The sequence below is a fragment of the Danio rerio genome, chromosome 23 (genome assembly GCF_052040795.2).
Source record: "Danio rerio strain M-AB ecotype USA chromosome 23, GRCz13ab, whole genome shotgun sequence".
Lineage (NCBI taxonomy): Eukaryota > Metazoa > Chordata > Actinopteri > Cypriniformes > Danionidae > Danio > Danio rerio.
The window spans coordinates 41,950,001-41,962,500 of record NC_141043.1 but is presented as its reverse complement, the minus strand read 5'-3'; the positions used below and the strand labels follow the sequence as shown (position 1 = coordinate 41,962,500).

General features: G+C 34.1%; 1 protein-coding gene across 3 annotated transcripts in view; it reads left to right on the top strand.

Annotated features, from left to right (window-relative positions):
- The window catches only part of tshz2 (teashirt zinc finger homeobox 2), a 272,183-nt gene that overhangs the window by 12,145 nt on the left and 247,538 nt on the right, over window positions 1-12,500 (top strand). For 2 of the 3 annotated variants that reach the window (XM_087307669.1, XM_087307671.1), the window contains exons 1-2: window positions 3,906-3,941; window positions 4,816-4,872. The gene's annotated coding sequence lies outside the window, so the exon portion shown is untranslated. Of the gene's footprint in view, window positions 1-3,905; window positions 3,942-4,815; window positions 4,873-12,500 lie in introns of those variants that run through there. The other variant, XM_087307670.1, reaches the window with a different exon arrangement.

Genomic DNA, 12,500 nt, shown 5'->3' with positions numbered 1-12,500 from the left:
TTCTGTTTTCGACAGCGCTTTTCAGCCTGTAATTTTCTGTAAATGTTAACATGGTCAGACCTGCCTATTGATTCTATTATTTTTGACCTTGCATTAGTGTCGGCTAATCTCGCATGCCATAAAATTTCATTTTGTTGTGGAAAAATAGTCGGCAGGCCCTCGGGGTGAGTTAGACACAGGCCGCGGCACCTTTGGGATTCATAAGTGCACACGCGGGTAAACAAACCACACCGCTAATGCTTCTTACACCACTGAGCAGCACTGCAGGTTACATTTCCTCCTTTTTTTCCCTTTTCAAAGTGACGGTGTGGTTGCGGGGTCTCATTCGAAAGATAAATGCAAGCCTCCTCCAAACTGATATTGTTTTTTTTTTCAGGAGCAAAAGGTGAGGAGAGCAGTTATTAAAGAGTCGGGTGTGATGCATATCCGTTTAGCGTGCCCTCCCGCTCTCTGAGGGCACCATGTTTTGCCTATTGCTTTCAAAGGGTAAATAAAGGATTTCCGTGCATGTTGGAAACAGCTTACATTGCAGGAGGCACACCAAAAGGCCATATGTATGTTCAGGGGATAATAAAAAAGCTGGGGTTGATGTCTTTTATGTGGCCCGCATTTATCTTTATGAGACGTTTTGGAAAATAAAGCTTTGTGGTATATGCTGTAGACGTGGAAAGCTTGTAAAAGTTTTGTTAGTGCTGTAGTTTGAGATTGCTATTTTACTGTCAGCTTTGATTTGATTTTTGTTGTTATTTTAATTGTAGTAATACCAGCTTCATTTTGTCTGAATTGTTAATCGCTAAAGCTCGAAAATTAGCATTGTTTTCTAAACGTGAATGTAATTTCTGTTTGATGGCTAATAAATATATATATATATGTATATATATAGTTTAAGCTACACTCTCAGAGAAAAATAGAACAATGTTGTTCCAAAGAAGGTACAAACCTTCTGTTTGATGGCTTATATATATATATATATATATATATATATATATATATATATATATATATATATATATATATATAGTTTAAGCCAGGGGTTCCCAAACTTTTCAGCCCGCGACCCCCAAAATGACAATGCCAATGACTCGTGACCCCCAATATTCTCTGAGGTGGTGGTTATAAATACAGAAACCTTGTATGCAATGACGCGCACAAACACACCAATAGACCCAAGTCTATTCTTTGTTTTTTTTATGTATGTCAGTGCTGTAAATGGGCTAGAAAGTTTAACCTGGTGTTACAAAATCTGCTGCATCTGACAGTATTGCTGTGTCTTTAGTATAATGTAATTACCTGAGAAGTCGCAATCCAATAGAACTAGTAACTATAAGCTACTATAGTAACTATATAGTTTATAGTAACTATAAACGACTATTTTTTTTCTCTTCAGTAGGTTATTGATAAAATACAGTAAGTCTTAAGGTTTAATAAAAATTAATTGAAATTTCAAAATCACCAGGCGACCCCCCTTTATTGTCACGCGACCCCTCGGGGGTTCCGACCCCCACTTTGGGAAACTCTGGTTTAAGGTACACTCTCAGAGAAAAATGGTACAATTTTGTACCAAAGAAGGTACAAACCTTCTGTTTGATGGCTAATATATATATATATATATATATATATATATATATATATATATATATATATATATATATAGTTTAAGCTACACTCTCAGAAAAAAAATGGTACAATGTTGTAGCAAAGAAGGTACAAACCCTGGTCACTGGGGCAGCACCTTTTTATAGAACAGAATTGTACCTTAAGAAAAAGAAACAAACTTGTACCATTGCAGTTTGTACCTTTAAGAACATGATTTATACCATGGGAAACCAAAATGTACCTTCATCAAAGATACAAATGTTTTACCAGTTGTTTTGTATTATTGCATTATAGAACTTAATAATTATTGTTTATGAGTTTCTTTAAACATATGCTTTTAAATGATGATTCTTGTTTTAATATAGAAATTATTCATAAATCACTTTGCCTTTCCAGTAATATTTAATTTCTTAGATATTGTAACAAAGAAGGAGTTGTCCAACACTTATGTACATTCTCAGAAATAAAGGTACAGGAGCTGTCACTAGGGTAGTACTTTTTCAAAAGATACATATTAGTACCCAAATGTACCTAAAAAATATCTCTGAAGAACCATTATGGACATTTCAGGTACAAATATGTACCGTTTAAAAAGGTACCGCCCCAGTGACAGCTCCTGTACCTTTATTTCTGAGAATGTACCTTTTTATGAAAACAATTATGTACCTTCATTTGAATTGTACCATTAAAGGTACAGAACAGTATCATAAGAGGTCTTTTTTGTACCATATAAGGTACAACTTTTACAAAGGTACAAAACTGACCCTCAAGGAACATTATTTGTACCACCGTGTACCTTTTTTTCTGAGAGTGTACAATGTAAAAAATCTGTTAAATTTAAGATAAAAGATAGCATGGGATAGTATTTAAATGGTTAACTTATTAGCAAAGTTTCAGGAGCGGAACCAACCTAGCCTTCTTAACCAATCATCTACTCTCTAGTAGATGATCTATAGTAATCTTGTTCTCCTGAACCCACCGCCCTCCCTTTATTTTCTTGCTTTCCATTAGTAGGCCTACTCGGAATCTACGCACAGATTTCTGCAGATTTTTAGCCCATCATTGATTCTGTTTACTTGTAAATATGTGTAAATTCATATTTAATCAGCATTTAAATTATTTCAGTATAATTATTGTCTAATATGAAAATGTTTATAGGATTTATTTACAATGCAGTTTGTAAAGAAATATTTTCTGTCTTTTAGTAGGTCTATTATATGTAGGACTTGCTTTGTTTACCAAATAAAGTGGATCTAATTGAAATTGTAAACTTTAAATAAAAGTTAAAAAGGTATTACTTTTTATTTCATATATTAGGGGAGAGCGGGACACAAAGTAACACTTTTTGGATTTGGTCAAATAATGAACAAAGTAATAGGATTAGACAAACCATAGTTTTTTTTTTTTTTTTTTTTTTACAACACACAAGCCTCTCCTACAAATGAGCACTGAAATTATGATCGCCGGACCTATGGTTTCTGTGCAGTATTGCCAAAAGTACTGGGAGTAAAAATGTTACTATTTACCTCACCTGCGGAGCAAGTTGTAAAAAACTGGGGGTTAGTTGTAACACATACATTTAAAGGCAGATTTCACACAATTTATTTAAATTCAGTTTACTTTAAATAGTAGCTATATTTCCTCAGCAGTTGGCTCATTTCTTTTTTTATTGTACATAGCATAATATGTTTATGTATATATTTGTTTATTGGATAAACACCTTTGAATCTATTTGCATTATTATCTGCTTATCCATTATTATATAATGCATTTATTTTCATTATTAGTGATCATTTTTATTTAAAAAGTTACCAACATTACACTCAAAATTAAAAAAATTTTTTTTTTTGAGTTTGTTTAATTGGTGTCCAACAGTGTGTGGATTAATTGAAACACCCTGTTACAATTAACCCTGCTGTGTCTTGCTTTCCTCAAAACTGGCTAGCAGTCAGTGTGTGTTTCTTAAATCTTTTAAAATGGTTCCATCTTTTAACCTAGAAGACGGTGATCACAACAATATACGATTTTACTAACATACTTTCACAGAATTTTTTTTTTTAATAAAAAATGTAGAGTACAATAAAAATACTTTTATGCTGCAAAAATTGTTTCTCCTGTGTTTCTCATCCATTTTTTTTTATTTGGTTTCTTAAAATTGAACAGAATGGATAAGTGAATAGAGCTTTTATTTTATTTTACCTTAATTTTTTCACTTGGAACTAGACAAACTCCCGTTCACATTCCTACACAGTAGGTGGCGATAGTTGGTGTTACCTGCCATAAAACAGAAAAAGAAGAAGAATGAAGCGATGTCATTTTGGAGGGAAGCAACAAAAGAAGCACCAGTGAGTATTAGCAACAGCTTCAGTGACTTTGCAAAGATTTGTTTGGTCAGGTGATTCAAAAGATGACATAAGATCTTCAACTCTTTATTTCTATCCTGTCAGATATCCAATATGTAATTAGCCAAGTTAGATTATTAGCAAGAATAGTAAGGTTAACTTGAGTTAACTTGAGCAGAGCAGATTGTATTTATAGAGTGGTGCCATTTTTTTAACAACATGGAGAAAACATAAAGGTGAAAACAAAAACAAATGCTGAAGGAAATGTCCGACTACTACTGTAGTTAATGACTACTGATTTTGCCCTTATAGGCCAGCCACAACATCTTGCATTTACAAATTCAGCTAAAGGCTATATTTCCTGGTTTGACAGAGTTGTGTTTAAGCTTTTTGGGACTTAAGGAAGCCAAGCTGTCAATCTGTGACTCATAATCATCAAATATCAAGCATGCAAAACCCACAGCACACATCATTTTTACATGAGCAAGACACATTATAGGACGCTGTATAACCGGTGTATTTATAACAAATCCGTACATACACTTCAACATTCTGATCTTTTTGACCAACTGCATCTCTGTTTAATGTCTATTGTCCTTTTTTTTATTTTTATTTTGTGTTGTCACTTGTCACTTTATGTACACTGGAAGCTTCTGTAGCCAAAACAAATTCCTTGTGAGTGTGAAGCACAATTTGGCAATACAACTGATTCTGATTACTTATTTAAAAACTGTAGTGTTCTGATCACAGGGTAATGGCTGACGTATTTTATAAATGTGTAAAAAAGCTAAGAAAACAGAATATGGGATTACATACAGTAGTTGTTAAATATGTTTGTTGATGAGTAAATATTATATTTAATCTGCTTCTTAACCAGGTTAACCTGTTGACCCAGCGGTGATATGAAGAAGTCTGCATAACCAGTGGATCTGATGTAAGTCACAAAATTTTCTTGCAACAGTGGCTTGAAGATTTCAGATTCAAAATAGATGCTTCATACTATATCAGCATACATTTAACTGCAGTTTCTATGTAAAATAAACACTAGGGGCAGAATGATGATAATAAATTTTGTTCATTTTCACACTAATGATATTTACAGCGACATATCATCGATGAATAAAGTATTATTTTTGTGCTTTTTTTGCACAACACCAAAGAATAATACAAAACAATGTAACAGCGTCTATAATTTGTAATCAAATATGTTTGCTGCACCAGTCTGTCTCCATATTGCCAACTTTTCTGCCATGGTCAATTTGCTCTGTAGCTCACCTTGTACGAGGTTGTACTTGGGATGCAGAGGTAAATCAATGTAAAATCGAGGTAAAACTACTTGGTACACTATTTGGTGGTTTTATGAAGGGGTTTAGGTCAGTGGTTTGCTTTGTGATCTGTACCACAAGCCCTGCCTGCTTGTGGACGTGTACAAGAAGGACGTGTGTCTGAAATGTATAACAAAACATATCTTAAGTCAATCCTTGTGTTTCCAATGTTTCTCTTACCACTTTAGACGTTTGTTCCAGTTGACTTTAAGTGCCCTGTAAAGGACTTTCTGCCATGATTCCTGTTTGAATTCATGTTCAATTCAAAAGGTAACATACACAGGACGTGACTTATGCTAATCACCTGATTATGGTTGAATGAACCCTTCAAACTACTGTAATATTTGAAAATGGTACAAACAGTTGTAGGGTCCTATCATACACCCGGCGCAAGGTGCGACGCAATTGTTGTTTGCTAGTTTCAGCTCGGCGCAAGAGTTATTTTGACGTTTTTTCACCGCGCTGCTTAAATAGCAAATGCATTTGCACTCATATGTGCGCCTATAGAAGCGAAGCAGTGGCGCAGTAGGTAGTGCTGTCGCCTCACAGCAAGAAGGTCGCTGGTTCGAGCCTCGGCTCAGTCTGCGTTTATGTGTGGAGTTTGCATGTTTTCTCTGCGTGGGTTTCCTTTGGGTGCTCCCGGTTCCACCACAGTCCAAAGACATGCAGTACAGGTGAATTGGGTAGGCTAAATTGTCAGTAGTGTATGAGTGTGTGTGAATGTGTGTGTGGATGTTTCCCAGAGATGGGTTGCGGTTGGAAGGGCATCCGCTGCATAAAAACTTGCTGGATAAGTTGGCGGTTTATTCCGCTGTGGCAACCCCGGATTAATAAAGGGACTAAAGCCTAGTTCACACTAGAGGATTTTAAGCCTGATTTGAGCCAGATTTGGAAGTTAACGAGCTCGCCGACAGATCGGGCTGTGATCGGGAAGAAATCTGCGGGTGCACGGCGCTCGCTGCTCTTTATGTGTGAACTACTGAGCAACGCATCAACGAGGCTCGCTGACGCGTCGCCGACACCTCGCAGACGGAAATCCAACATTCAGCATGCTAAATATTCCAGAGCAGTCGGCCGACTCAACCCCACGTGTGGTGAGATGTAGTGACGAGCTACAGCCAATGAGAGAGCATATCAGCATGAGCTGAATGCCTGTGTGTTCAGGAGCTCAGCAGAAACATCTGTGATTGGTCAGAATGGGCATCAGTGCACTCGCTTCATTCTGCGTTAGCACAGACATGAGAGTAGGCTATATTAACAGTGGAACTAGAATTCTGTAACTATTAGAATTACCATACTGCGCATTCTGACCGTTCTCATATAAAACACCATATTGTCACAACATATTTACATTCAAAGCTATTATTGAGATATTAAAATTAATGTCTGGCATCATATTTAATGACACCATTACCCTAAAAATAGGGTACCAATATGGTAATTTAAGGCAGAAATGCTCAGTTCTTTACTGTTTTGTAATAAAAAAATAACAATGTCAGAAAGAAATACACTGATAGTTAGAAAACGGCAGGGTGTTATAAATATGTTAGTTTTATTTCAAAGAGTTATAAAATTACAAAAATTAAAAACTCTCTGTGTATCTATCCACTCAAACCTTGCAGATGAGTGATTAATCCGCTCATAAATCAGCTGATTTGACGATGTTTTTAAATGCTTTCTCCAAAGCTTGAAAAGGTGTCAGTGATGTAATCAGCACACAAGCAGCCAATAGTGTTCAGCTTTTTCTGACGACTCCTCCCTCAAATTTTCATTGGCTGTGGTTTGGTAGCTTGAATGAGCTGAAGGGGAATGAGTTGTTGTCAGAACATGTAGTGTGTGACCCCCCTCTTGTGGATCATTCACAGAGTGTTGCATAGTGTGAACACCACAGAGATTAAAAGACACAAAGTCAAGTCATGTAGTGTGAACAGCACAGCAATCTGCTGATGTTTAAAATCCTGTAGTGTGAACTAGGCTTAAGCGGACAAGAAAATGAATGAATAGGCTTTCTGCTCTAAAAATGAGGCGTTTAGGCGTGTACACTGTTCAATAGACCAGCTTAGAGGAGGTCTAAGTCAAAAAATGTTAACGTTTTGAATTTATGTGAAAAACCATTAATGCCAACAATGCGAGATGGAATCACGCTTTAAAAAATAACCTTTGATATATTGAATATTACAACTATTTGACTAATAAGCTTTATCCATTGTGGTTGCCTTGTTTACTGTTAGTTGCCAGGTTACCAATACTACAGTGAGCTGCTCTAACAATCTGTCAAAAATGCACCTAATTAGCTTTTTCTTTTGCAAAATTATAAAAAAAATTTTTACATTACGTTAACCCAGTTGTTTCTGCCCTGTGCAAAATAATAGGTAGTTATTGTAGTTTTCTTTGTTTGAACTGCATTATGAGTACTTTGAAACAGTTCTTGAGTACTTTAAAATATAGTGATAAATACATTGCTGCAATACAGGTTGCATGGTGGTTTAGTGTTAGCAGCATTGCTGCCTCACAGGAATAAGGCCGCTGGTCCGAATCCCGGCTGGGCCAGTTGGCATTTGTGTGGAGTTTGCATGTTCTCCCTGTGTTTGTGTGGGTTTCCTTCTGGTTCTGTTGTTTTTCTGGGTGCTCCGGTTTCCCCTACAGTCCAAAGACATGCTTGGTGAATTGGATGAGCTAAATTGACCTTAGTGAATGAATGTGTGTGTGAATGTGAGAGTGTATGCATGTTTCCTAGTACTGGGTTGTGGTTGGAAGAGCATCTAGGGGGGTCTGGCTGCAGACATGGTACAGATGCAATTTGAGCTGCATGTAATGCTTTTAAAAGGGGTCAACTAACCCCACCCCCAACCGTCACAGTGATGTCACTAGTTCCATTGAGTGCATTATGTCTGACATTGCATCTCTAAGAGATGCAATCTCAGCTTGCATCATAAAGGCTGCTTTCAGATACTACTGAGGGCATCCCCTGGAATAGATGGCGGTTCAATCTGCTGTGGCAACCCCTGATATATAAAGGACTAAGGCGAAGGAAATTGAATGAATGAATATAGCTGCAACATAAAAACTACTGCTTTTAAGTTTATGAAAGTAAGAAAACTATAATGCATATTTTAATGCATTTTATAAAATATGAATTCTCAAAAAAATATGTTATCTCAACCATAATATTTAAATAAAAGTTATTGCAAATTTGAAGTTGATATCTCAAAAAATGTCTATAAGATTTAGTTTAACTTCAATTCAATTCATCTTTTTTTCTATAGCGATTTTACAATGTAGGTTGTGTCAAAGCAGCTTCACATAGAAGACTCATGTGTTGCGATAACCAGCGATCGTTCTCCATAGATCGCTGGTTCGCACACAATAACCTTGGACACTTCCGCCTTTTCCTGGACTACATATTCAGACATGCACTTCGCCCAGACACCCATGCTCACTCATCTAGACTGATTACACTCGCTACATAAGCCACTCATTCACCCTTTCAGTTTGCTGAGTCTTGTTTATCAGTTGATGACATTACAACGCGTTTTCCCTCTCTTGTTTTCCCATGTTTTACCTAGCCTTGTTTATCCTTGTTCTCCTGTTTAGCCGCCTGCCTTCTGACCTATTGCCTTTTTATACGACTACGATTCTGGACTGCCTGTATATACCCGTTTGCACCTGTTTTGACCATTGCTTGCCTGACAACGAATAAACCTGCATATTGGATCTTACCTTCTGTTGTGAGTGTCATCCCCTGTCGTAACATCAAGTGAACTGAAACAGTTCAGTTCAGAACATCAGTTCAAACTTTACCAACAGATGACTTTCAGTTTATACATACTGTATATAATGATTTAGTTAACATTTTTTTTGTGCGCTTATGTATAATATTTAATGGACAGATTTTTTTCATTATTTAAACATAATATTTTTTTTTTATCAAAATCATATTAAAACTATTCTCATTTGTCTTTACCAGACATTATTGTACTAGTTATATTACAAGATACTAGTATTCAGCTTAAAGTGCAATCCCTTTCCATGTCTTTGGAAAGCAGTGGTTGTTTCAATTGAAAAATAAATTTCTTTAGGGGGCTAAAAATATTGAAAATGAATATATATATATATATATATTCCAGTCAAAATAAAAGAACAAATACTTTCTACAGAAAAACATATGTATTTTAGGAAATTCAGTGAAAATGTCCTGCTCCATTAAACATCACTAAACAATTCAAGAGAAAGGCAAACAATTTCAACTTCAACAATTTATAGTTTGTCATGATTGCTTTATGGTTAGACTACAATTTATAATGTAAATCCCACAAGACATAATGTAACAGCAAGTGCATTTTAATATATTACTCTTCATACTGTGCATACTGTAACAAAAATAGATGCAAAACATCACTGTATAAAAGGCTTGGTTTCACACAATCGATTTGTCCTGGGACAACATTAAGGAATTAAGTTAACTTATTCGCTTTTACAAATTTAAGTGGATTAAACATAAAACAGTCAAGTTCACCCCCCCCCCCCAAAAAAAAATAAAAAAATAAATAAATAAAATAAATAAAATAAACTCAAGACTTGTGTTATTTCAGCTCATTTTAAATAAGCAAATGTAACTTTTTGAGTGATGTAAGCCTTCACTGTAAAAAATGAAGAGTTCCACACAATTGCTTCATGTTGTCCCAACACAAATTGATTAAATAACTTAATTATTTTTACAAATTTAAGTGGAATGAGCAAGTTGTTTCAAAAAACTCAAATATTGTGTTGTTTTCGTTTTTAAGAAGCAGTTTGACCAAACAGCAAGCGTCTTTTTTTTTTTTTCTTTTTTTGGAGTGATGTAAGCCTAAGTAGGGTTTTTACTACTTTTACTCCAGATCCCACTCAGATCTCATTCTGTCAGATCTGCGTATGCTTTAAAGAGCTGCGTTCATACATTCTGGCTGGATTGAGTTAATGTTACTTGATTAACTCGTAGCGGCGTTGATGGCGAATCGCTCACGGCTGACTGCGATCTGCTGCATGTGGGCCGCTGAAACTCCTCAACCGTTCCATCACTGGATCCGCGTTTTCTGCATGTCACTTTGCTTAATAATCTCCTAACAATCCTTCAAGTTGGCTGCACATTCTGGGATCCTCAAAGCATGAAAACAGCTGGCTTTCCACTGTCAGGGTCTCCTTCGCTGTCCGTGATGGAAATATCAAACCAGTGAGCCGGAAGTGGACGTCTCAATCTGAGTCCAGCAGCACACACACACATTCACACACACGTCCTCCTTATAATTCATGCGCTGTGAGCTTTCACTGCTCGCGCTTCAGGCTTCAAGTTTTTTTCTGTCTTTCTGTTTCCCTTTTTGCTTGTTCGTCTCTTTCTAAACTGTTTGTTTGTGTAAATCCAGAAACACAATCTTTGATTGCATGTGTCATTGTTTTGACAGACTTTGACTAGGCTTATAGTCTTTTTTCGGCTTTTACCCTTCAATCTTTGTTTTTATTGTTTGTATAATATTTTTTGAATTTGTGTGATCAATTATAGACCCAGTCAGTCATCATTGGTACTATTTTATTCTTAATTCCTAATTTTTAGACAAATATCCAACAATTAGTGGTGGTTAATATTACAATACTTATTAGAAAATAATAAATTATTATTAATTATTATTATTTTTTATTATATTAATTCAATTAAATTGTATTTATTTATTTATTTTATTTTATTTTTTTCTCCACAGTATCTCTTAAATTAAACCATTTCTTCTTGTGGAACTTAGTGATTCCAATTTATTCAGCCAGTCATTTTATTTTAGCTCATTTTTGTGTGTTTTTTTTTTTATTTCATTTTATTTTATTTTATTTTACTATTTAAAAATATGTGTAAAAATTTATAGACAGCCATTAGTACTGTTTATATATTTATTATTATTATTGTTGTTGTAGTTGTTTAAATTAAATTATTAATAATTATTGTTTTTTATATTATTATTATTATTATTATTATTTTTATTATTATTATTATTATATTAATTGTATTCATTTATTTTTATTCATTTTATTATTTTATTTTATTTTAGAATATGTGTGAGAAATTATAGACAGTCATTGGCACTGTTTATATATTTATTATTATTGTTATTATCTTGTTGTTGATGTTTTTTTATATTCTTATATAAATTTTTATTTTTATTATATTCATTTATTAATGTAATTATTATAATTAATGTATTATTTATTATTATAAATTTTTAATAATTGTATTCATTTATTTTTATTCATTTTATTATTTTATTTTATATTATATTTTTATAAGTATATTAATAATTAGTATTCTTATATTTAATAATTATTATTATTATTATTAGCATTATTATTTTAATTAAATAAATTGTATTTATTCATTTAATTTATTTGTAAATATATATATATATATATATATATTTTTTTTTTTAGAATATGTGTAGGAATTTATAGAGTCATTAGCACTGTTTATGTATTTATTATTGTTGTTGTTTTACATTTTAGTAAGTGCATTTATTTTTTTCCATACACTAAAACAGGTACATTTTAGTGCTGAGTTATTTAAAAAAGGATTCCATTAATATCTATTCTATAAGATTTATTTTTGGCCTTTCTGAGACAGTAAACAGACAGGAAGCAAATTGGGAGAGAGAGAGAGAGAGTGGGGTAGGGTCAGGAAATGTCCTCGGGCTGGCATTCAAACTTGGGACGGTTTGAAGTGCCACCGCACCATATTTCGGTGCACCTAAACACTAGGCTATTGTTATCTAATAATCTCAATATATTTAATTGTTTTATTGATGTAGCACTTGTTTAGTCATTTTTGTAAATATTAATTTCCTTCCTGATATTAGTTTTAATGTTTCAATGTTTTAGATTTTTCCATTTTATTTATTTAATTTTTTTTTTTTGAGTTTAACACTTTTCACAGCACATTTCAGACTTTAATTTCCCTCATTGCATACTGAAGCAAAAACCCAACAGAACTACTAGAAAGACATTTAAAGAAAGCTGACTTAAAACAATGAGTTTCCCTCTCTCCGTTTTACTCATCGAAAAGCACATTATTACATAGACAACGTTGGAGAGAAGCTGTTTCATTGCAGCAAAAACCCAGGACAAGTCTTCACACGCTGCTCAGATGCTCGACATTAAACCACACAGGCTAAATATTTCAACATTGTAATAGTTAGCATTAAAAGCATGACATTTAATTCTCAAA